At 39.6% G+C, this 26,160-nt stretch overlaps 1 protein-coding gene across 51 annotated transcripts in view; it reads left to right on the forward strand.

Annotated features, from left to right (window-relative positions):
- The window catches only part of Nrcam (neuronal cell adhesion molecule), a 276,409-nt gene that overhangs the window by 113,591 nt on the left and 136,658 nt on the right, over nt 1-26,160 (forward strand). For all 51 annotated transcript variants that reach the window (XR_381525.4, XR_003950054.1, XR_381526.3 and 48 more), the window contains one exon: nt 14,249-14,326. The gene's annotated coding sequence lies outside the window, so the exon portion shown is untranslated. The remainder of the gene's footprint in view (nt 1-14,248; nt 14,327-26,160) is intronic.

The following is a 26,160-nucleotide window of genomic DNA, read 5'->3' on the forward strand; positions in this document are numbered from 1 at the left end:
CTGTAATTCAGAGCCTGTGGGAAGGATGCAGGTGATTTTACTGAGAATGGCTGCAAACACCTGTATTCGGACATTTGTATTTGGAGGACTGGGTTATGGGCTGATTTGAATAATACTATAAGTTTACTTGTTCTCACTCTTTCTTACATTATTTGATTTGAGGAAAAACATTATTACTGGCTGGAAGGAAGAAAGACATAAAAGACTTAAAGGACAGAAATTTTGTTGAAGACTGAAGGATTACTTCAAATAATCAGCCACAACGAGATGAAGGACATGTTTGATGACTGCACACTGAGTCTCTACCCGTGTGACGTCAGCTCTGGAACACTGCACTGATCTCTTCCGGGGGCTGTTTTCTCATCATGACGCCTTGTCAGCTTCCTCTTAGAACAGTCTGTTCTGTCTTTCCAAAGAGGTTTCAGCACCCCTTAAAGTTTTCTAATTTCACTCAAAGTGAAAACTAAAGACCTTGCAAGTCGGTGCTAGCTCTAGGTCACAGGGCGCCACTCAGTGCCATCTCTGGCTTTGCCTCTTTCTCTTCCCTTGCCCACCTTCTGCCTCCTAGCTGTAAACTACTGTCTTAGGTTTCTATTGCTATGAAGAGACACCATGACCATGGCAACTCTCATAGAAGAAAGCATTTTATTAGGGTTGACTTGCAGTTCAGAAGTTTAGTCCATTATCATTATAGGAGGAAGCATGGCAGCATGCAGGCAGACATGGTGTTGTAGTGGTAACAGAATTCTACACCTGGATCTGTAGGCTGCAGAAAGAGAGAGTGACACTGGGCCTGGCTTGAGCATTTGAAACATCCAAGCCAGCCCCCAGTGACATACTTTTCTCAAGCCACACCTATTCCAAGAAAGCCACACTCCCCAATAATGCTACTCCATGTGAACCTATGGGGGCATTTTTACCCAAACCACTACAACTACCTTAAGGGCTTTGCATTTGCTACACCCACTTGCTCGGCCTGCACAGTGCCTCCTCTGCTCAAGGTGTGTGTGTGTGTTGGCAAAGATCAATACTGAGTGTTTCCTTCTGTCATTTTCCACTTTATTTTTTAAGACAGGGTCTCTCCTTTGAGCCTGTAGCTCACCAGTTAATTAGACTTGTAGGCCAACAAGCTCAGGGTGTGTGTGTCTTTTTTTTTTTTTTTTTTTTCCCTTTCTTTCTGATACCAGAGTCTTGGGCTTATAGATAAATGCCACCACATGTGGCTTTCTATTAGTGTTAAGGATCTGAACTCAGGTTCTTCTACTTGCAAGGTAGTCATTTTTGCCAACTGAGTCATCTTCTAAGCCTCTAGTGTTACTTTTCAAAGAGGCAGTAGTCTCTCCATTAAAACTGTTGTCTCTCTTGGTCTTTGCACTCCCATTTTCTCACCATACTTATTTTTTCTTCTAACATACCATATTATCTTACGTGTTATTAGCATATCTATATACCTTTAGCTTATGTGAATGTAAACCATGTGAGAAGACTATTTTGGTCATTGTTATCTTCAAAACCTAGGGTAGTGTTCAGTTTACAATAATATTATTTGTCAGATGAGGTAAGGGTTTGTGGAAAATAAAGAAAAATGTTTTACTTTGTTTAAGAGCAAGATAAACCTAAGGATTATACAATTACTATTATTATTTTTTAAATCACCTTACGGAAAAAGAAATTTGTTGCACACATAGTTCAGGTCAGAATTTTCTCAGATGGTTGATTCAAAAGGTATGTCCCATGTAGTGTTTGAAAGTAAGTGGTTTTGGAAATAGGCAGGAGAGAATGCCAAGAGAGGATGTAGGTGGAGACGGAGACTGTGTGTTTCACAGTAATGATTTTCAAAGTAAAGGAATTGAATGGGAAATACATGAACAAAAACTTTGTGTCTCTGGAAATGTAAATTTCATTCACATTCCAATCTGTGCAATTTTTCAAGCTCAGTGGTCCCAGGTCAGAGGGCACTTGTATTAGCCTAGACGCTGCTTTGTTATGTCACCTCTTGACTAAACCTCTGCATTCCTTATTATTATGGTGCCATTCCAATGACAATAAAACCAAGCCCTTATAACACTACTAACATTTATACAGCAGTTAGACAACTCCTATGTGAATTGTCCCCAGAGACCTTAAGAGATAGGTCAGGATTGTTCACACTTTTTGTACATAGAGAGGATGCAATTTCCCTAATGCTACCCAGTCTGCTATTAAATTCATAGTTTGATTGCTTTATTGAGAAATGATAGTTTATCTAATAGAGACCACATTGCTTTACTGATAGCCTCCTTTAAATGGGTGGCTTCATTTATGGGCTTAACTAGAGTTAATGGCCCAGAACTAATGATATTCCAGATTTTCTGAAGCTTGATTTTATTACCTTAAATTTGGAAACTGAACAAGAGCCTGAGTGACCTGAGACTCCCAAGGTAATTTTGATATTGATCAGAATGAGAATATTCTGCTGCGATATTACTGTTGGAGACATCTGTAAGAGTGGGCTGACTTGTGATTGGGCATAACTTTCTACCCCTGAGCCATTCTTTAAATCTTGCTGAAACTTGTTTTGTAATGTGTAGAAAATCCATTTGGTTTTTTTTTTTTTTAAATCAATACAAGTACAATTTTAAAAATCTATATGTAGATAATTGCATGGGTAATTAAGAAATAGAAACTAACTCCTTGGTGAGAAGACCCTGGTTCCAGTCAATATTATGGGAACATGGGAGAGCAGAATCAAATTCACACTCATGTTCCTTCATTTTTGTTGGTCACCTTTCTATTCTTATTCTAATATGGTTTATGAACGACCTCAAGTTCAGTTCAACGAGCTGTCAAACTGTGAGGAGATGCAAAACCGAAGGGCCTACTCATAACTTCACATCTGAATCAAAAGGAAACTGGAAAAGTGGAGCCTCTCAAATAATTGTGAGCCCCAAATAGTAAGTTTTAAAGAGGATGTGTCTTATCTTGAACCAAATGCTGGAAAGAGTTTCCCTGCTTCTTCTCATTCCTTCTGTAAGTGAGGTTTGTTCACTCCCAGTGACTCAGCCATATTGTTCCTTCCATGAAAATTTTCTCCCCATTCCTTTTAGCTGGGGATACATACATTCATTCACCTTTCTGCTGCTCCAAAACCTGATTCACTCCACTGTTATCTGTCTTTACTGTCATAACAATACAAACAGCAATACAGATAAACATACTAGAATACAAGCTGTAGTTTCCGTACAAGTGGATAATTTAATTGAGCGTTTAAATGTTCACTTAAATGTTTGAAAGAAGAATGTTCCACATGAAAAGTTTGAAAGTTTTGAAATCCAATTAAGAACACAAATTGATAGAGTAATAACGTTCCCACACTTTGATTTAAATTATATTAAAATTTGAAAGTTACTTTTTCATGAGGCCCTTCTCAGAAAGGGATGGCAGTGGAATTTTCTTAGGGAGGAGGCTGTAGCTCTGAGGAAGCATAAAACCAAGGAAACTAGGGTTCTTTATAATAAAATGCGACTGAAGCACCTGTAAACAGTCCTCTGACTATGTACACTTAATCCTTTAGCCAGGTAATTAAGGCAGATTGACAAATCTGAATAAATAAAAATTGAAAAAGGTGAATTATGTAAATTATGCAGGTCAAGTCTAAGAAGTGCTGCTGAGCTCCAATGATATGCAGTTGTGATGTGCTACTTAGAGGTCAGATCATCTGAGTACACACAAGGCTTCGTATTTCCTGCTCCTTTTATTTTATCCTGAGTTTGAAATACACAGACCCATCTGTTTTCTGCTTACAGAAGGTTTGCATAAATTACTATTCATGTGGTCATCCTAATTTCAATAGCGCCACCCAATCTGTGGTTTCATGTTCCGAGGTCTCATCTCTTGAAAGTCAACTGAAAATATTGAAAGGAGATGTCGAGAAATAAGCAATTCGTGCTTTTGAAATAATTTTTATTGCAGCATATGACTGTAACACCTTTTAAACTTTACAATTAGCTATTATTACTATTACTATTATTACTATTATGATTATTATTATTTTATTTTCTGTATATGAATGCTTTGCCTGCATGCATGGCTGTGTACCCTATGCATGCTTGGAGCCTGCAGAGACCAGAAGAGGCTGTTGGATCCCCTAGATCTAGAGTTACAAATGGTAACTGCCATGTGAGCACTGGGAATTGAACCCAGGTCCTTTATAAAGCACAGCCAGTGCTCTTAAGCACTGAGACATCTCTTCCACCTGACAATTAGGTATTATTGAAAATCTTTTATTGTGCTTAGTTTCTAAACTAAATTTTCATCAGAGGTATGTGTTAAGAGAATATACAGTACAGTTACGACTCAATATCTATGTGCAATGAACCCTTGAATTCAACCAACTATGGGTAGAAATATTCTTTTAAAAAAGTTATCTCTATTGAGCATGTACAACTCTCTTTCATGTAAGTCTTCCCTAGCCAGTGGAATACAGCCACTGTTTGCATAGCTTTACATTGCATTGGATATTCTAAGTTACCTAGAAGTGATTTAATGAGTTCAGGAGGATGTGGCTATGTCCAAATGCTATGGTTTGTTTTTTTTTTTTTGTTTGTTTGTTTTGTTTTGTTTTTTTGTTTTTTTTTGTTTTTTTTTTTTGTTTTTTTGGTAAAGGTCTGTGTATCCTTGGATTTTGACATTTGCACAGAGAGATGGAACAAATATCATTCAAATAGTGAAGGAGGCACTGTGTACATGGGGTTATTGCTAGCCTATTTACAGGCATCCATGGAGGTTCTCATTATTTATTTAAATTTATTTATTAAAAATTTTAAAAGTATAATTTTAATTTTATACCATATCTATTTTCTCTTAGCACATGATATTTTGAGTCAGTGTTTTTCCCATTTAATAGTATTTAAGGATAGCTGTATTTTGAGGGATGAGATCTTACGAATGTGTGCTCATTGATTCAAGTTCTTAGATGCTAATCAAATTAGCTCAGTAATTAAATTTCTCTGTCACCTTTTGTATTGGCAAAAGACGACTAACTATTCAGATTTGTGAAGTTTAGTACACTTTATTTGTTCAAACATTTCCACTGTGCTTTTTCCATCACTGATATCTGCAGCTTAATTTACTAGGTCACAAGTCCAGGTAAGTTACTTTTAATAAAGTTCAGTTTTTAGTAGATTATGTAATGAGATCTTAAAAGTTTTGCTGAACACTAATAAATGAACAAATAGAAGTCTGCTTAAGTTTCTTACTTGATCATGGTAACTCTTCGAGATCCTAATCTCTGCCTCTCCTCTGAAAGCTCCCGTGTGTTTCACCTGTGTTTACACCTGCCCAGGAGCCTACTCAAGAGTTCTTCAATTCATTCTTCAGTTTTAGCTTTCAGTACTGGTTCTTCGTTGCCAGTGCTATGACGACTTGACCGGTGTGTGTTTCCTGCAGTAAGTCAGAAGCTTCTTGATGCAGGAAGAGTCTGTTCAAAGCCGTCTTTATTGCTTTCTCGACTGTATTGACTCCCCATATCGAGCTGGACAAACAATAGCTATGTCATAGTGAAGGGTGTGTGAGAGGGTCAGTTAGCAAATGACCTGTGACTGGATGATCTTCTGTTCTCTTCATTCACCTAGCCTCAGTTCATGTCGTGCCTAAGCCACAGTAGTTGCTCAGGAGATGTGCTGGATAAGCTAATGGTTTCTTGACTTTTAAAGGACATTAAAAATATTAACGGAGGCGTTTGTGGTGTAAAGTGAATATTTTCCGGCAACCACCACATTGTTTTTATTAACTTGCAAACTTGAGAATTTGTAGCTGTGGTTTCCTTTATTGTGGTTTCTTTTATGCATAACCACAAAATTTCTTTTAATCATTTTAAGTGTACAGTCAGTAGCATTAGGTATTTTCACACTGTTATGTGAGCATCCACTACATTTCCAGGACGTTTTCGTTATCTGAGATCAAAATTGCTACCTATTAAATAATAGCTTCCCACTTAACTGTGACTTTATAAAACACATTTTGTTTGCCTTGGACTCGATTTAGATAGCATAATCAGTAAAGTGTTTGCCTATGAAGCATGAGGCTCTGAGGTCAACCCAAAGAACCCATGTAAGAAGCTGGGTATTGTGGTTCCCGTGCTGGGGAGATAGAAAATAGGAGGATCCCTGGCACTTACTGACCAGCTAGCCTGGTCTAGTCATCAGGTGTTGGGTACTGATGAGAGTCCTTGTATCAAAATATACCTACCTGAATAGAGTTGGATGTCCTCATTTCCCTTGATGAATTTCCTGCCTGGGTTGATGGTATAGGTACCTGGAGATTGTATTATCTGTGGGATGTCCAGCATGGATTGGGGGTTCCTGTATTCACAGTAAAGTCCACCTGCTCACCCATGAATGAGGCCCCATCTCCAGTTCATAAGCAGAGGTCATCTCACTCATCTCCACACCTACTCACGTCCACATGCACATAAATATCTATCGTTATTCCCAAGACTGTTATTTGCTTAAACATTGCGATCATATCTTATTTAAATTCCCAGAGCTGAAAAATGTAATTTAAAAATTTTAAATTAATTCATTAACCTTTAACCTACTGAATCAAATTAGTGCTGCCCTTCTATGCATGGACATGGGTCATCCACTGAGCCATGGGTTATATACTAGTGGCCACACTTGTGAAGGAAATTGACTCCCTGTCCCCAGCAGCCATTAACTCAGGGATGTGGCCTTAGGAACTCCTCCACATACTAGAATTTTAATTGGCTTGAACTTGTGCAGACCTTATGCATATAGCCACAGCTGCTGTCAATTCATGTGTGCAATAGCCATATCACGTCATAGCACACTTTCCCATCCCTTGGCTCGCACATTCCTTCTGTCCCTCTTCTGTGATGTTCCCTGAACCATGGTTGGGAAGGTTGATATAGATGTTCTAACTACACCTGAGTACTCAGTCACTTAACCTCATCATTCATCATTGCCCACTGCAATAAGAAGCATCTCTGACCAAGGTTGAGACCAGTGGAACTCTGTGTTTATAAACATCAATATTTAGAAGGCAATTTGACAATATAACCATTTAGAAAACATCAATAGGATCTCCCCGTGGGTTTATGACTTTCATAGCCACAGGTTTTGACTTCATAATATCAGTCAAGGATTGACTCTCTATAGAGCAGGCCTCAAATACAATCAAGAGAGCAGCTGATTATGTCCTTAATCACTCATGCCACTATTACACCAGTAGGCACATAGCATGTAATGACAGTGATTGCAACAGGGTCTAGTGCTGGATAAGACCAATGATGTCTTTTCTCCCTCACAAGTCTGCATAGCAACTCTGAGCACAATGAAAGCCAGCCAGCAGGGAGAGGGAGAGTTTCTGGGTCAGTTAAAATTGATTTCTCTGTCCTGCAAACAAAGTATATGGTACCTTCAGGAATGGAATCTTACCATCTTACTGTGGCAGGAAACCAAAAACAAGGACAAACGTCTGTATTGTATTGGGTGCTTCCAGGGCCTCACTTACCTGCTTTGGGCACTGAGATTTTAATTTTAATAACATATCTTCTGGGAGCATCATTATTCACTGATGTAGGGGTACTTTTTTTTTCAAACTCCTTTGAAATACATTTTATTTTGTTATGTTTGGTTGTTATCTTTTAGAAGCCGGTTCTTTTCTAATGAGAGGCAGAGAGGGAGTGGGTCTGGATGGAAAGGGATGGGGGAGGAACTGGAAGGAGTAGAGGGAGGGGAAACTGTAATCAGGATATAGTGTATGAGAAAAGAATCTATTTTTAATAAAAGGGGTATACTGCAAAACCTTACAAACTAGTGAAACTTCAAAAGGTTCTCCATATATCATGAGTTTTGGTTAGCCCTCTTCTTCCTCCCCTTCTTTCCACCGCTGTTCCCATTCAAGGAACTCTTAGCATTCTCTCCTTCATATTTCATATCACAAATGTTCTACTATCTCTTCTTATTTATTTTTTTAAGTTGGATTGCAAGATTATTTCCCAAGCAGCAGCTTCATGCCTACTTCATTTTGGTAAGGGTTTCCCCTGTCCCATTTCCCTAGCCTGTCCATCCCAGGCTCTTCTTAGGCTCTTCTGTCTCCAGTACCACTCTTTTCTATTTTCTTGCCACCTCTACTCTCCTATCTTCCCATCAAATGCACTCTACCATGTCAACCGCCTAGGCTATCCTGAACTATCATCCTCTGAGCCAAGCAGCTGTTATCTTTCAGAGTTCTGCTGTGTCTGAGCTTGTTGAAGTTTAACGTCTGCGGATGAAGGACTCAAAGGGTCACAGGATTTTCGCTTGAATATGGGAGCCACTTTGTACTCGTAGTTGCACACCAATATGGAACGCCATAATTATGCATAGCCTCAGGGAAGAGCTAGAGTGAACAGGCTGAGGATGAATAGAGGAGGAGGGCTCCATCTATGGGGCCTTGAAAAACCATCATCCCTGCTGGGCAAAGAGGTTCTGGTGTGGCTTTGTTTGTTTTGTTGGTGGGGGGCACTCATACTCTAAGTAACCTCTTATACTCTGTAATTAAGCCCAATGATCTCGTTGGTTCTCCAGAGTGATCTTTGGCTAATTGTGCCTCATTTTGTCTTGTGTCCTTAGAAGGAGGGGTAGCTGTTGCTTACATATCTCCCCAGGAATTTTACCCGCAGCCTGCTTCTAGCTTCCTAGCTTCCACACTCACGTGGTTCGTATTTTTCCTTCTTTAGATGAGAAGCGTCCTGAATTTTACTTCCTTCTAGGAAGAAAAATTGGCAGACTCACAAAGTACCATATACACTGTTGAGTCATTGTCCTAAAGATATCTTTCCAGCATGGACATGATCCATTACACCAGACCCATCTGAAGATGCTTATTAGAAGGGTGGGATTCCAGGTCTCTTTCCATCTGCTGAACTGTATTATCTCCACAGCTACCTTTTGTGGGCTCCGTTTCCTCAGACAGAGACATGAATCAATCTCTCTCTCTCTCTCTCTCTCTCTCTCTCTCTCTCTCTCCTCTCTCTCTCTCTCTCTCTCTCTCTCTCTCTCTCTCTCTCCCTCGCCCTTCCCCCCCCTCTGTGTGTGTGTGTGTGTGTGTGTATTTAGTGAACTTGAAAAATCATTCCTCACTACTATGCTTTAAAAAATATTTAGGATATATTCGTTGACATTAAACTAGTTTCCTTTAGGCTTTTTTCTCCCCTAAGCAAAATAAAGTTACTTTGTTTCTATTAACATTCATGAGTGCTTAAATCTTTGTTGCTTTGCTGTTCTGCATATACCAAGTTTTAAAAATGAAATCAGATTCTGTTGATTGTAGACATAGACACATCATCAACGAGGACTGAGTTTAATGTAAGGTTTAATTATATTCAGTATGTTCTGCCTTTTTAGGCGAAACAGAGCTGCATATTATGACAAATTCCTGATTGGGGAAATGTCATACAGTTAAGAATCTTTGTCAATGACTCTGCACCTTACTGTTTTTGAGGTTGGATCTTTGAATCAAACCTAGAGCTTTCTAATCTGGATAGTGTCACTTTCAACTTGCTCTGGGGTTCCCTCTGCTTTCTGAGGCTAGAACTGCAGGTGAACTCTCTTGCCTTTTGTAGAGTAGATCCTTGCCTTTGCATTGGGTCAAGGAATTCACTCCAGTTTCCCTTGCTTGTGTAGTAATCACTTTAGCTACTGACATAGCTCCCAGATGTCTCCCTAGACTCCTTTTATTTTTATGTTGAAATAGAGTCTCACTAAGTTGCCCAGGGAGGGCTTCAAATCCTGATCCCATTTCTTTAGCCTCCTGAATAGCAATGTAAGTGTGCACCACTACCTCTGGTCAACTCTTACCTTTCAAAAGTCATGGAGCTAGCTCTAAATCCCAATAAATTCACTAAACTTGCAACAGTACAATGAATTTGATGGTAAACTCGAGGCTAGAAGTTAGCACCCAGTTTCTTCAGAACCCCAGCTAAGCTATGCTCTTGTCGAAGAGGGCCTCTCCAGGAGACATATCATTGTGATATCATTTGGGAAAACTTATTTTAGATGATACTATCTGTTGTTGTTGGGTTTTGTTTGTTTGTTTGTTTGTTTGTTTTCGGGTTTTTGTTTGTTTGTTTGTTTGTTTTCGAGACAGGGTTTCTCTGTGTATCCCTGCCTGTCCTGGAACTCACTTTATAGACCAGGCTGACCTCGAATTCAGAAATCCGCCTGCCTCTGCCTCCCAGGTGCTGGGATTAAAGGCATACGCCACCATCCCCGGCTATCTGTTGTTTGAAATGTGTTTTTCACAGATGCTGAAATGGAGAGAATTAAGCTTCAAAATTAGTTTGGCTTTGTGCCATGCCAAAATTGGCTATTGTATGGCAGACAAACACTGGAAAGGCATACGAGAAATGTCAAGTTTAACAGGAATGTCTATATTTTTCTCCCCAGTTAATATGTACAAATCAACCTCAACTTCAATCTGAACTGTCTAAAGCAGGAAAACTGAAAAGATACATTTAAGGATTAGCCCAAGATTATGCACTAAACTTTTGGCAAAGCCAAAGACATTTTTAAAATTGTAAGTTACTATCATTTTTATACATAAAAGAGCAAAATGGGGGCTGAAGAGATGTCTCAGTGGTTAGGACCATTTTTTTGCCCTTGCAGACAACATGGATTGGATTCCCAGTAGCAACATTGCGGTTCACAACCACATATAAGTCTAGTCCCCAGGGATCGGTTCCCCTCTTCTGACTGCCACAGGCACAAGCCACATAACTGGTGCATATGCATTCAGGTAAAATGCTCACACATAAAATAAATAGAGCTAAAAGATTCTTCAAGAAGAGCAAGATAATCTTATGCTACCTATATACTTAATATGGGTATATTCCCATGAATAAAATGTCACACGTGAAAAATTTCAAAGTTGATGTTCTGAAAAGCATTTCTCAGCTGTATTATTTTGAAGATTATAAACAAAAATCATTGTCTCAGCTAAAAAATAAAATCGGTATGAGGGGTTAAAATGTAAGGATGACAACTTACAGAACTCAACCTCTAAATGCTTTATAGTGCCTTCATAATTAAACCACAAAGCATGAACAAATGAGATCAGGAGTGTCCACACTTGCAGATAATTCTTGTCTCATAGTGTATACAATAATAGATTTTAGTTACATTGAATACTATAAAATCTCATTAAAAAATTTAAAAATGCAGAAAAAACATCTATCAATAACAATTCACTTTAGGGCAAAGCGGTTATGGCAAGTATTTACTTTTTCTAAATTATTGCAATTTTGCTAAATTGACTCCCTTTTACTACTGTAACTGTTTTATTATGTGCACAGTGGCCTTTGCCTTTGGTTTTCACCGATGTCATTCATTTTTTCTGAAGGTCCCCTCTAAGATACATCAAATTTTTCTTGACCTTTTGACTTAGGATTAGTTTTATTTAATACGATAAGTTGATTGCATTTTGGAAAAGCAAATTAGGTTGTTACGTGGTTATTGGTAAAACGGTCCACAGCGATGATGAATTGCCCTATTCTGCTGACCTAAATGTGTTTCCAAGTGATGCAAGCCATGGGTGCAGTTGTCACCACAAGAGTGATGAATGGAACAAAAATTCACTTCCTAGGAATGTTTGGCATACTTATTGGCATGGTTGCACAATTACTATGACTATTTTTATGGTCCTTGCTTGGAGTTTGAAATTGCTGTAAGAGGCTTGAGATGAGGCTTGCTGGTAATACACAAATAGTAGGATGAAAGCATTTCCCTCTACTACCTTAGAACCACCTATGCAAGATTGGATATGTACTCTTACTAGAGCATCTTGCCTTGCCTAAATTATATTTAAACAACAATTGACATGGTATCAAAACTACCTTATACTGTTCTTTTTCCCTTCCTTCCTTCTCTCTGTCTCTCTCTGTCTCTCTCTCTCTTTCTTACTCCAGATTTTATTCCTTTCTTGGTCCACCCTCCGACTGTTCCACATCCCATACCTCCTCCCTGCCCCCCTTATTCCTTTCTTATCACGCCTAAAATCTCTATTCAAAGCTATTTCCTCCCCTAGACCATAGTGCCACATTTTCACACCTTTGTGAAATATTGTGAGCAAAGGCCTCTTGTCAGGAAAGCTATGGAAGACTTTGTGATAGGAACCATGAAGACTCAACCCTAGTCCACAGAGGTAGCATGGGGAACCTCAGAGGCTTTAAACCCTAGCTGTGTTAAAAGTGTAAGTGCCTGGATGTGTAAGTGCCATAGGGAGCTCCCACTCAAGGCTGTATCCTTCTTGCTGGCAACCACAGAATAGGTACTTATGAAGCCTTCCTGAAGCTTTTGACTTAGTTTACCCTTTTCTCTTGACTGCCTCTAATTCTGTCTTGGTTTTGCAACTTTCTGACAACTCCTACCTCAACCTCCCAAATACTGGGATTATAGGCCTGCTCTGAATTGATGTGTAACTTGTTATATGGACAGAGTCCCCCCCCAGAGTATCATCCCATTGGCTGTTGAGTAGCACATCTCAAAAAGACAAAACAAAACAAAAACATCACCACAACAAAACAACGAAAACAACAACAACAACAACAAAACCCTTACTTTCATCTACACATCTTTCATTGCTTAACTCCGCAGTTTTTAGGTACAGCCTGAAGGTGTCTGAGGTACCACCTCGCCATCCTCTTCGTTATTCCTGGGGTTTCACTGCTCTGTTGGTAGACTCTCCACACTTTGCCCTTGCTACTTACTTTGTGACTAATGCCCTTCCAAGCAGAATGCTTTTCTCATTTATCTTTAAGGTTCTAGTCAGTGGTCTTCCAGGGGAAAGTCATCTTGTAGAATGAAATATACCTTTGTCTGAAAGATCACAATATTCTCTAATACTGTGTTTTGTAGAGGCTTCTGATATTTCCATCTGTGGCCCCAATCAGCAAGTGAATTGAAATTTCTAGTAGGAGTGTCTGATTTATGGTTTATTTATTTATTTATTTATTTAATATTAGATGTATAGGCATTGCAATATACATGTTTCTCAAGTGTATCTATTGAGCTGTTAACTGAAGACAGAGCTTCAAATTTTTTATAGACTCTCTCCAACATAACATTAGAAGTTCTTTTTCTTTTTCTATATAGTTATCATATATTAAGGGAAGAAAATGTTTATTACTTTCAAACTGTGTTTTATTCCAAGAAACACTGACTTTCAGAATACTAAGGTTTTGCCCTGATAAGATAATAATCCATTAAATGCAAAGAAAGTCAAAATACCTTTACGTGTGAGGTAAAGAATTTCTTTAAATTTAAGACATAAAATTTCATCAGCCATGGATAAATCGAAGCAGTTGAACTCACTGCAATGCTCTTTTTACTTCATTTCTGGGGTAATTTTGAGATTGATGATGTCCTAACATTTGACTGCAGCCCAGGGTGGCTGAATTGATACTTGTTTCTCTTCTCTGAAAGATGTTTTCAGTGGTCGATAGTGCGAGTTCTGTTTTCAAAAATACCAAGTCCAAAAAGATACAAATGCTCCCTTAGGAATCCTTGGGTGGCATTGAATTGCTTGTCTGAAGGCTGAGATGTGATGTGCTCAGTGTGATTGCTCTGTTTCTCATCCAGGGCGTCCTTTCCTGGCTAACTCTTCTTTGGTATATTTGCTTAGGAAATGCTGAGGTGTACAGAAGAGAGGAGTTGTGGATCAGAGAGTCAGGGGCTGCCTGAGATAGAGCTTTTGCATTGCTATAGGTGTGATTTTTTTCCCCTCAAGTTTTAGCTGTTTTCCTCAGCTCATGATGATCCTCACTGAGAGGTAGAACATACAAATATAGGCAAAAGACTTCCTATGTTCCTAAATAGAAAACCTAACTACCAATCAAAAGCACACAGCCAGAAAGTATTTTATCCACACTGTCTGTCTGTCTGTCTGTCTACATATCTGCATAACTGTCTGTATTTCTTCATCTGTCTAAACAATCCTCTATCTCCAAATTGGATTCAGACTGACTCTTCAGGTTAGAATCCATTAATATGATGTATAGTCATCCTAGTCACCTCCCTGGTGTCACTTTTGATAGAAACCAACAGAGAGATGTTTTGGCAAATGTATTCATAATTTGTCTTCCTCGCAGGGCTCTCTCTGTGATTGTGTGTCCCATCAGGGACTCTGTTAACTTATTGGCAATCTACTTTGATTGATGGGAACTGATGTCTTATTAACATTCTCCCACCCCCAACTTTTCTATCCACAGAGCAATGCTAAGAAAACCTTTGGCTTAAGGAATTAAAACGAAATACCACTTCTTCAAGTAAGAAGACCTACTTCAAAGGTAGGATGTGCATTTTTTTATAATATTTAAGATTATAAAGTGAATTATACCATAAAATATGTGATTGTGTAATATTAGCATCATGTCTGATACTTTTCATCAGAGAGCATGACAAAAGACAGGAAGGGAGAATACAAATGTAGAGACATTTATCATTTCACTTGTCAAAGAGAATAGATCAAATACACAGAGAAGGACCTAGCCTTGCTCTCTCGTCATTGTGTGGAAGTAATGTTTGTGCTTTTTTTCAAGCATTTCTCTTTAATCACAGAAAATAGCACTGCTCATAAAAAAATTCCTGAAGTAACTGAAGGTTAAAAAGCATTCCTATTACATGTGAACAAATATCAGAAAACTGAAAATATGGCATCCTGTTTTTCTTGTATCTCAAAATAAGGGAAAGGTCAGTTCTGAGAGTTTAAGTGTATGCCTTCTGTCTGGCAAGGCCTTTCCTAGCCCCTGTTTCCCACTCTTTGAACCTCACATCCCACTCCATTTGTGTCAAATAGGATTACCAACTCCAGAGCAGACCATGCTTGGCCTGGGTGGCCTTCTGAAAGGCCACCGATTGTAGTCTATTTCACTTGGTGAAAAATATCTTAAGTGGAAATCAGGAACATAGTTCAGAGAACTAGATCTCAACCAACAAGAGCTCTCTTAAAGAATTATAAGGCCCCTATTGTTCAGATGTCTGCTTCTGTACTTCATAGGTTTAATTAAACAAATGAATTCTCATGGAGTTTAATTAAGAAGATTGCATGCAAGATTTTGAGGTAGCAAAATCCTTCCAGCATGTTTTGCTCATTGTTCTTGAGAAGAGTTGATCTATTGAGATGTCATTTTGTAGTTAAGAGGAAATGATTCATGCCTCCAGCTGAATTTGTTATCATTGTGTTGTCTGGAAACTGATTTCATGTGATGGATTCTTGTAGTATTCTAAAATACCATCAGAGACCCCCATAATCAGTGATGTAGAAATTAATATTGCCTGTGATAATATCTAGCCTTCTGTAAATAGTCTGTAGCATGTTTGTTAGGAGACGCAGAGAGAGGTCAAAGGCTAGTGATTATTTTTAGGTTGTTGTTCCTAGAGAATGAGGATTGTACCAGAAGGCAAGGTGTGTCAAGCGATCCTGAGGGTCACTCGAGGTTGTACTGGAAGGATGCAGTGATTTGACATAACCTGAGTGCTTTCCCAATCACTGAGATATTGTGCCATAGCTCTAAGGGGATTTTCTTGGCAGGATATGATATTTTCTCTTTCTTGTTGTTTAAAAAGATAGTCGGTTTTAAGAATTTCTTGTCTTCCAGAGAAGGAAGCAAAAAGGCTGAATTTCACCTTTCCAAATACATACTTGCTGATCTGTTTGGCTAGCCTTTTAAGTGACTAATGAGAACTTTCTCTTGGCAGGCTGCTAGAGCTGATGAAATATCTCATTTTTGTCTTTGTGAATGGACTCATCTGGCCAAAAACCGAACACAGAGAATCTTCCCAATTTTTGTCCCTTGTCTCACAAAGACATGCTGAAACTTCCCGAAATTCTAAAGCATGCTTGTGTTCAGAATGTCCCCAGGCTATTCAGCCATTGCCTCTGACATTAGACTAAGAAAGTTGTGGGGGGAGAGGAGGGCGGACATTACAGCAACTTAGCTTTCAGTTGAGATTCCCACAACTCAACTTGTTAATGTGTTGTAGTGTCTGAAAGATGTGAGATGCCAGAATTGTGGACTGTTTGGGAAGCCAATATCCCTCCCAGATCTTTCCTGTCTCTTCGTGTCTCATGTTGAATATATTCAGACTTATCATTTACCCTAATGTGTAAGTGTTCTCTTATTTGAAAGAAAGGCTCAAATGGGGGAATTTCTTTAATCCACCATTTAATGTGAAGAGCAAGAACTTCCCTGCAATCACACCCTTAACCTAGTTTCCACTATGGCTATGTTACTGCATGGGAGGTCATCCACGCATCTTAAAGACTGGTCACACTTGGCAGACTGTGAAAAAGGAAAACTCTAGCAGTCTAAAAGGCGATTGGAATTGTTTAATTGTTGATGACTGGAAAGTTGTTTCTTCATTTGGGCTTGTGAGATTCAGTTGTTTGTTCATCATAGGAGAATGGTGCTCATATTCTCAATGGGTAGTAAACTGAAAGGGAGATCTGATTTCATACTTCAGTTGATTTGTAAATGCAGACGACTATTTTAATGGAAAACCTGAATAGGAACATAAGTTTAATATTACCCAACAATGAAGGAATCTTTCTAAAGTTGAGAAGTTTATCCCATGTTATTAGATACAAATCAAAGTCAGGAAGCAAAAACTGCCCACAAAAAGAAATATGGTCTCACAAAACTGGAGGTGGAAAGCTCGTGGATAATTCAGTAATTCTGAGAATCCTAGAATTTATAAAAACAAAAACAGAGGTCTAAGTATCTTTATTATTTTGTACCAGTTGAATTTACCTGATATTTAGTAACAGAGAAAACCACTCCACCCTTTCCTTGTGGTTACTAATTCTCTCTTAACCAGATGTATTGAGAGGGCAAGATCCAGATTTCAACTAAGTGACAGCATCCCTGAGGTATTGCATGTGAGTTCTGCCTCTATGGTGGTCACAACGAGCATCTCCCAGATGAGCTGCTCTCCACACAGGAAGTCTTCCTTGAAAGCCCGATGATTGCAATGAGTAATATTCTTCCATTCTGAGAATTCCCCAGCTTTTCTTGTCCATTTTTCAGTAAATGAATACATATTATATATGCATATATATTAATGTTTATTATTTATTTGAGAATGTCAACAATGTATTTTGATCATAATCACCTCTCATTCCTCCTTTTCACTCCTCTAAGATTAATCTTCACTTTCCCACCTACTCCTAACTGTGTCCTCTTTTAAAACAGTAACCCACAGTCTTATTTGTGATGATGATATACTCTTGGGGCATCCACTGGAGCATAGTTGACCTATTAGATGCTATACCTTTAATAAAAACTGAGTCTTCCTCCTTTAGAACCCGTGGCCTATCAATGGCATCTCAGCTAGGATGGTGCTCATGAGTCCATTCCTCAGTCCATGCTGGAATAGTGACTGGCTTGATCCTGTGGCTGGCAACAACTCTTACTAAGTTCATAAGTGCAACTGTCTTTTGCTCTATTCTTCCCTGACCTCTGGCTCTTATGATTTTTCTCATCTTCTGCCATGGTCTCTTAAGTTGTGGGGGAAGGATGATGATGATGATGATGATGATGATGTGTGTGTGTGTGTGTGTGTGTGTGTGTGTGTAGCATTCCACTGACACTTCTTTTCTACTCTTTGACCAATTGTGAGTTTCTGAGTTAACCACTGTCCACTACACTGAGAAACTTCTCCTAGTGCAGTGAAAGCTGCACTACTCTGTCGATATAGAGATATAAATTTAAAGGGTCGTTTGACACTGTGTTCATTTAGCAAAATGATAGTAATAGGTTCACCTCCAGGATGTATAAGCTCTCCATCATCATCATCACCATCATCTTTTGTCACCCAATTTACGGTTTCAGGCATGCATTTCCTCCTGTGAGTTAGCCCTTACATACCATTAGAAAGCTATTGGTCACTCCTATAAGATTTATGTTACTATTGTACCAGTGACCATATGTTGCTGCACAGGTGTACTTTACTTCATAGACTTTAAAGCTGGTAAAAATGATGATTTTTCTTCCTATAAGCTTACATAGTACCTTTCAATATTAGGAAAGCTAGCCAGAGGGGAGGAAGGTTCTTGATCAGTTCCACTGATTTTTTTTTTTTTTTTTCATGTCCTGGGACCCAAGGGTATGCTGTCCTCAGCAATAGAGTCAACTATTAAGTTCTGGTGGGGAACCAAGAGCAAATGCCAACAGTTTACGTTATTTTGCAAGGTCTCTGGGATAATGCTGACCAACAGCTAGAGGGGTGGTATATCACACCTGGCACTGGGATTTCTCCACGACAACCTACAGCTTCTAGGAGGAATATTATCACCTGTGTAGGGGAATTCCAATTAAACTTTGAAAAATTGGCTTATTTTATGTCTATGAGTGTTTTTTCCTGAACACAGACAGACAGACAGACAGACAGACAGACAGACACACACACACAGAGTTATATATGGGGTAATAGGATTTAATAAGGGCTCAGTTTACAGCAAAAGAATTCCCAACCCTATGGGAATAACTTAGAAATGGAATTGTCCTGGCCCCTTGCTGGGCCCATGAATCTCTGCCCAGGGAAGAGTGAGTTTCCAATGGAGACACAGGCCTGTTTACACATCTTTCTTATCATTCCAGTGCAAGTCTCTCCAATATTTTTCTCTCTACAAAAAGTTTGAAAAGAACAAAAATGAAATGCATGACAGGAGCATCCAGAGGGCGGTAAATGCCACCAGGAGTTTGAAGATTGGGAGAGCTTCTCCCTGTGATGCCTCTGTGTGTGTGTGTGTGTGTGTGTGCCTGTGTGTCTGTGTGTGTGTGAGTGTGTGTGTATGTGTGTGTGTGTATGTGTGTGTGTGCCACATGCATGTCTGGTGACCATGGAAGTCAGAAGAGTTTTCCAGATCCTCAAAACTGTGTTAATGGTGGTTGTGAGCTCTGGGACTGGACACAGGCCCTCTGTGAGAACAAGTACGCTCAATCACTGAGCCGTCTTCCTAGCCCCATCCAGTCAAACATTTTATATGAGATTACTTTTAGGAATCTTATAAAATGCTAATTTCCATGTGGTTCTCTTAGTGTTAGTTATCCATTTCCCAACCCCCTCCTAGCCCTACTCTACCATCCCTCTCTTCACTGAAGCCTCCTTCCCCATCAATCCCTTGGTTCATTTCTGCGTGAAGTCTAAGCAGCGCTATGTGTCTTGACGTTATATAGAATTATATTAAGCTTCTGTAGGGGGGCTGAATCCTAATACATTTTCTGAGACTTATCTCTGGAGTGGCATTGGTAATTGAGACACCTTTATTAATTGCATCCCCTTCCTCCCCTGCCTTCTGTCTTCATGAATCTTCTGGGAACCATCACTTTTTCCCCCTCTCTGGACAGCCTGCCCTACCCCTATTCCATTACTTCTGTCTGACCAGTCTTGTAGCCATTTCTGAGAGCTGGGAAAGTATATTTGGAAGGTGTCTCAAGAAAGACACCAGCATTTGTCTTGGGTGTGAGCTGGACCCATGCTGATGCAATGGTGACTGGAAGAGAAAGATGGAATTACAGCTCTTTAGCAATAACAATCACTGTTATGAGGCTACAAATTCTTCAGCATGCATGAATCCCTCTAACTCCTCTTTCTGTAGCCTTGTAGAGAGAAATATCTGCTTTGCAATTGGAAGGAGATGATTATGTGACACACTTTTCTGTATGGGAAATAAATGTCCATTGCTTTCACATTTGAGCACAGCATGGTTGATTTAGTGACCTTTGCAATGAACTCATGGCAGACACCAACTGGATCAGGTTTGTTTTTCTTGATGTACTTCTGGCTTACAGCTTTTAAATGTTTTCTAGGGTCCCCAGAATTAGAGCTAGTGATGAGATAAGGTTACCCCCGTAGTCTTTTCAGGATACTTTAGTGACCTGCAAGACATTTTAATGACTGCAAAAGTATACCATACTGGGGGAAGCCACCCTGATGTAGTCCTCATTCTTAGCAGATGTAAACTCTATTAAAATAACTTAGCCTGTACAAGAAACTTTATTTCAAATTATAATAATAAATAATAAATTATACCTCTTATTAACATACTGCAATCCATCCTTTAGTGAACTTTAATAATTGAGAGGTATGAGAGACACCTGGCAGGGATGCTTCAAGCCTCCCGTGTTCAGATCTGTGTGTATTTGAGGCACAGAGGCACTGATACCGAGGTGCTGGGAGGGTGTTATCATGCCCCTCCCTTCCAGCATCTGGACATTTCATCCCTGGCTGCTTTCAGAGGGTGTTGAATCCTGACAAGAGGGTTATCTAGGGAACTACCGAGGAGGAAAATGAAGCCCAGTGTGGAATAGGAGACCAGGCCTAGGCCCCTGCTGGTAATACAGTATGTTGCTGTCACAACTGACTGAATACACAAATAGATGCTTCCCTCTCCTATTCATTATGTTTTCCTTTGCCGGGTTTTGTTTTATTTTGCCTTTCGTGACAGCATTCATTTTGTAAGGCAAAGGAAAAAAAAAAAAAAAACCTCCCTTGGACGGATTCAAGTTTTCATATCTGCAGAAGACAGTTCTACAGTTTTTGTCTGACTTAGCCGTTATGTAAAGAGTCTTTGTTTCTGGTCGAGTGTTGTGGTAAGCAAGTCTATAAACTCCTAGAAACACGGGAGAGAATGCTTTCTATTCAGAGAGAGGAGTAGGATATGGTACATAGAGCCAATGTTGAGAAGGGTTTTGTTTTCTGCAGCAGGGTGGAAATTCACATTCAGATTGATGCTCTGTGGTATTTAGCATGCTACAGTTAAACAAAAGGGCATGGCAGCCTTCATAGCCATGTTGATTAATGCATTCCTTGAATGTGTTGATTAATGTGTTCCTCGGATGCCTCCATAAGCTGCCACTGCAGCTGAGGTGTGGCCAATGAACCTCCTCACTGGCTGCTGCCTTCTTCATGCGGGCTCATTTGCACACGGGTCGTCTGTGTGTTTATATCACACCACCAGCACCCTCATAAATTAAACCTTTATAATATTAAAATGCATTTTTGGAACATTTTCACTCTGGTCTAGTAGTAGGAAATCCATAAACTTTGAAGTTCACAGGGAAAAGCTCTCCCAATCTTCACACTCCTGGTGGCATTTGCCGCCCTCTGGATACTCCTGTCCTGCATTTCATTTTTGTTCTTTTCAAACTTTTTATAGGGAGAAAAATGTTGGAAATAATCATATGGAGAAACTTGCACTGGAATGATAAGAAAGATGTGTAAACAGGCCCATGCCTCCATTGGAAACTTACTCTTCCCTGGGCCCAGCCAGGGGCCAGGACAATTCCATTTCTAAGTTATTCCCATAGGGTTGGGAATTCTTTTGCTGTATACTGAATCCTCATTAAAACATATTGTCTCATACTGTTTCCAAAAATACTCATCTGAATGTGGTTCTGCGCTGCTTGTTAAAACATAAATCAGTCTTTGTTTAGTTTGCTTGGTCTCTCTTCAGGACATAAGAATGTTATTGCTACTTTGAATATTTTCTGATCATTTAGCAGAGGTGCTAAAAGAATCAAAGCACCCTGTTTGAAAATGGGTCAAAGAAAAACAGGGCATGGAAGAAATGGCCCAGTTCTCTGGGGGGTGGGGGGGGAGTGATATTCTCCAAATGTGTGGTATTGTAACAGAGGAAATCATCCATGCTACTCAGAAAGACTGCTTTTGCATGGCATAAAACAGAACAAAGAAATCCACCCTGAACAAAAGTGAGTTTGTGTGGAATATTGCTGTGTGAAACCATTATTGAGAAGCAACAGTCATGAATATGTACCGCATTTAGGTCTTGGCATTAATGGTAAAGAATGGCAGCTTGGTATTCCGAAGGCTAAGAGGACACTTTATTCTATCTGTAGATATCAGCGTAAACCCATCTAAAAGTCTACTTTGGAAGTTCTTAGACTATACAACTTGTGTTATTTGATGACGTGCATTTAAAATTTACTGTTTTAAGATATCTCAATATGTCCTTTCTCTGTCTCACAAGAATACGCAAGGACATGGGAAGGAACATAACGTGTTGATTTATTCCTGTGGTGTTTTCTTGCTGTGCTGGCTAATTTTTATGTCAACTCAACACAAGGTAGTGTCATCTGAGAGGAGGGAGTCTCAAGAGAAAAAAAAATGCCTTCATAAGATGGGGCTGTGATCAAGCCTAGAGGCTGGTTTCCTAAATTTGTGATTGGTGTGAGAGGGCTCAGTCAATCTTGAGTGGAGCCACAGGCTAGTGATCCTGGGATCTCTAAGAAACCAGGTTGAGCAAACCTGTAAGCAGCACCCTCCATGGCCTCTGCATTAGCTTGTAATTTCAGGTTCCTGCCATGTTTGGGTGCCTGTCCAGACCTCCTTTAGTGATGGACTAAGATGCGAAAGTGTAAGCCAGATTAACTCTTTCCTCCCCAATTTGTTTTTTGGTCATTTGTTTCAAGACAGCAAATGAAACCCTAACTATGACACTTTCATAAGCCTCTCTTTGGAACTCCAGGTGCAAAAAATACATGCTTCTATCATACAGTTAACTTGGAGGACATCTGGTAAAAGTAGCCAGGAGTTTAAAAAAACAAAAAACAAAAAAAACCTTTACTGGATGAAATGCTTAAAAGAGAGTACAGCAGAAACTAGAGAGAACACACATTAGCAGCCTGACAACACACCTAAAAGCTCTAGAACAAAAGGAAGCAAATTCACCCAAGAGGAGTAGACAGCAGGAAATAATCAAACTCAGGGGTGAAATCAACCAAGTGGAAACAAGAAGAACTATTCAAAGAATCAACCAATCAAGGAGCTGGTTCTTTGAGAAAATCAACAAGATAGATAAACCCTTAGCCAGACTCACTAGAGGACACAGGGAAAGCATCCTAATTAACAAAATCAGAAATGAAAAGGGAAACATAACAACAGATCCTGAAGAAATCCAAAACACCATCAGATCCTTCTACAAAAGGCTATATTCAACAAAACAGGAAAACCTGGATGAAATGGACAAGTTTCTAGACAGATAACAGGTACCAAAGTTAAATCAAGATGAGGTTAATAATCTAAACAGTCCTATATCCCCGAAAGAAATAGAAGCAGTCATTAATAGTCTCCCAATCAAAAAAAGCCCAGGACCAGATGGGTTTAGTGCAGAGTTCTATCAGCCCTTCAAAGAAGATCTAATCCCAGTTCTTCACAAACTATTCCACAAAATAGAAACAGAAGGTACTCTACCCAACTCATTCTATGAAGCCACAATTACTCTGATACCTAAACCACAAAAAGACCCAACAAAGATAGAGAACTTCAGACCAATTTCCCTTATGAATATCAAAAATCCTCAATAAAGTTCTTGCTAACCGAATCCAAGAACACATCAAAACAATCATCCATCCTGACCAAGTAGGTTTCATCCCAGGGATGCAGGGATGGTTCAATATACGGAAATCCATCAACGTAATCCAGTATATAAACAAACTCAAAGACAAAAACTACATGATCATCTCATTAGATGCAGAGAAAGCATTTGACAAAATCCAACACCCATTCATGATAAAAGCCTTGGAAAGATCAGGAATTCAAGGCCCATACCTAAAAATGATAAAAGCAATCTACAGCAAACCAGTAGCCAACATCAAAGTAAATGGTGAGAAGCTGGAAGCAATCCCACTAAAATCAGGGACTAGACAAGGCTGCCCACTTTCTCCCTACCTATTCAACATTGTTCTTGAAGTCCTAGCCGGAGCAATTAGACAACAAAAGGAGATCAAGGGGATACAAATTGGAAAGGAAGAAGTCAAAGTATCACTTTTTGCAGATGATATGATAGTATATATAAGTGACCCTAAAAATTCCACCAGAGAACTCCTAAGCCTGATAAACAGCTTTAATGAAGTAGCTGGATACAAAATTAACTCAAACAAGTCAATGGCCTTTCTGTACACAAAGGATAAACAGGCTGAGAAAGAAATTAGGGAAACAACACCCTTCTCAATAGTCACAAATAATATAAAATACCTTGGCGTGACTCTAACTAAGGAAGTGAAAGATCTGTATGATAAGAACTTCAAGTCTCTGAAGAAAGAAATTAAAGAAGATCTCAGAAGATGGAAAGATCTCCCATGCTCATGGATTGGCAGGATCAATATAGTAAAAATGGCTATCTTGCCAAAAGCAATCTACAGATTCAATGCAATCCCCATCAAAATTCCAACTCAATTCTTCAACGAATTAGACAGGGCAATCGGCAGATTCATCTGGAATAACAAAAAACCTAGGATAGCAAAAACTCTTCTCAAGGATAAAAGAACCTCTGGTGGAATCACCATGCCTGACCTAAAGCTGTACTACAGAGCAATTGTGATAAAAACTGCATGGTACTGGTATAGTGACAGACAAGTAGACCAATGGAATAGAATTGAAGACCCAGAGATGAACCCACACACCTATGGTCACTTGATCTTTGACAAGGGAGCTAAAACCATCCAGTGGAAAAAAGACAGCATTTTCAACAAATGGTGCTGGCACAACTGGCGGTTATCATGTAGAAGAATTCGAATTGATCCATTTCTATCTCCTTGTACTAAGGTCAAATCTAAGTGGATTAAGGAACACCACATAAAACCAGAGAAACTGAAACTTATAGAGGAGAAAGCAGGGAAAAGCCTCAAAGATATGGGTACAGGGGAAAAATTCCTGAATAGAACAGCAATGGCTTGTGCTGTAAGATCGAGAATCGATATATGGGACCTCATAAAATTGCAAAGCTTCTGCAAGGCAAAAGACACCGTCAATAAGACAAAAAGACCACCAACAGATTGGGAAAGGATCTTTACCTATCCCAAATCGGATAGGGGACTAATATCCAATATATATAAAGAACTCAAGAAGGTGGACTCCAGAAAATCGAATAACCCCATTAAAAAAATGGGGCTCAGAGCTGAACAAAGAATTCTCACCTGAGGAATACCGAATGGCAGAGAAGCACCTGAAAAAATGTTCAACATCCTTAATCATCAGGGAAATGCAAATCAAAACAACCCTGAGATTCCACCTCACACCAGTCAGAATGGCTAAGATCAAAAATTCAGGTGACAGCAGATGCTGGTGAGGATGTGGAGAAAGAGGAACACTCCTCCATTGTTGGTGGGATTGCAAGCTTGTACAACCACTCTGGAAATCAGTCTGGCGGTTCCTCAGAAAATTGGACATAGTATTACCTGAGGATCCTGCAATACCTCTCCTGGGCATATATCCAGAAGATGTCCCAACCGGTAAGAAGGACACATGCTCCACTATGTTCATAGCAGCCTTATTTGTAATAGCCAGAAGCTGGAAAGAACCCAGATGCCCCTCAACAGAGGAATGGATACAGAAAATTTGGTACATTTACACAATGGAGTACTACTCAGCTATTAAAAAGAATGAATTTATGAAATTCCTAGGCAAATGGATGGACCTGGAGGGCATCATCCTGAGTGAGGTAACCCAATCACAAAGGAACTCGCACAATATGTACTCACTGATAAGTGGATTTTAGCCCAGAAACTTAGGATACACAAGATATAAGATACAATTTGCTAAATGCATGAAACTCAAGAAGAACGAAGACCAAAGTGTGGACACTTTGCCCCTTTTTAGAAATGGAAACAAAATACCCATGGAAGGAGTACAGAGACAAAATATGGAGCTGTGACATAAGGATGAACCATCTAGAGATGGCCATATCCAGGGACCCATCCCATAATCAGCTTCCAAACTCTGACACCATTGTATACACTAGCAAGATTTTGCTGAAAGGACCCAGATATAGCTGTCTCTTGTGAGACAATGCTGGGGCCTAGCAAACACAGAAGTGGATGCTCACAGTCAGCTATTGGATGGATCACAGGGCCCCCATTGGAGGAGCTAGAGAAAGTACCCAAGGAGCTAAAGGGATCTGCAACCCTATAGGTGGAACAACAATATGAACTAACCAGTACCCCGGAGCTCTTGTCTCTAGCTGCATATGTATCAAAAGATGGCCTAGTCAGCCATCACTGGAAAGAGAGGCCCTTTGGACTTGCAAACTTTATATGCCCCAGTACAGGGGAACGCCAGGGCCAAAAAGGGGGAGTGGGTGGGTAGGTGATTGGGAGGGTGG

Source organism: Mus musculus, chromosome 12 (genome assembly GCF_000001635.26).
Source record: "Mus musculus strain C57BL/6J chromosome 12, GRCm38.p6 C57BL/6J".
Lineage (NCBI taxonomy): Eukaryota > Metazoa > Chordata > Mammalia > Rodentia > Muridae > Mus > Mus musculus.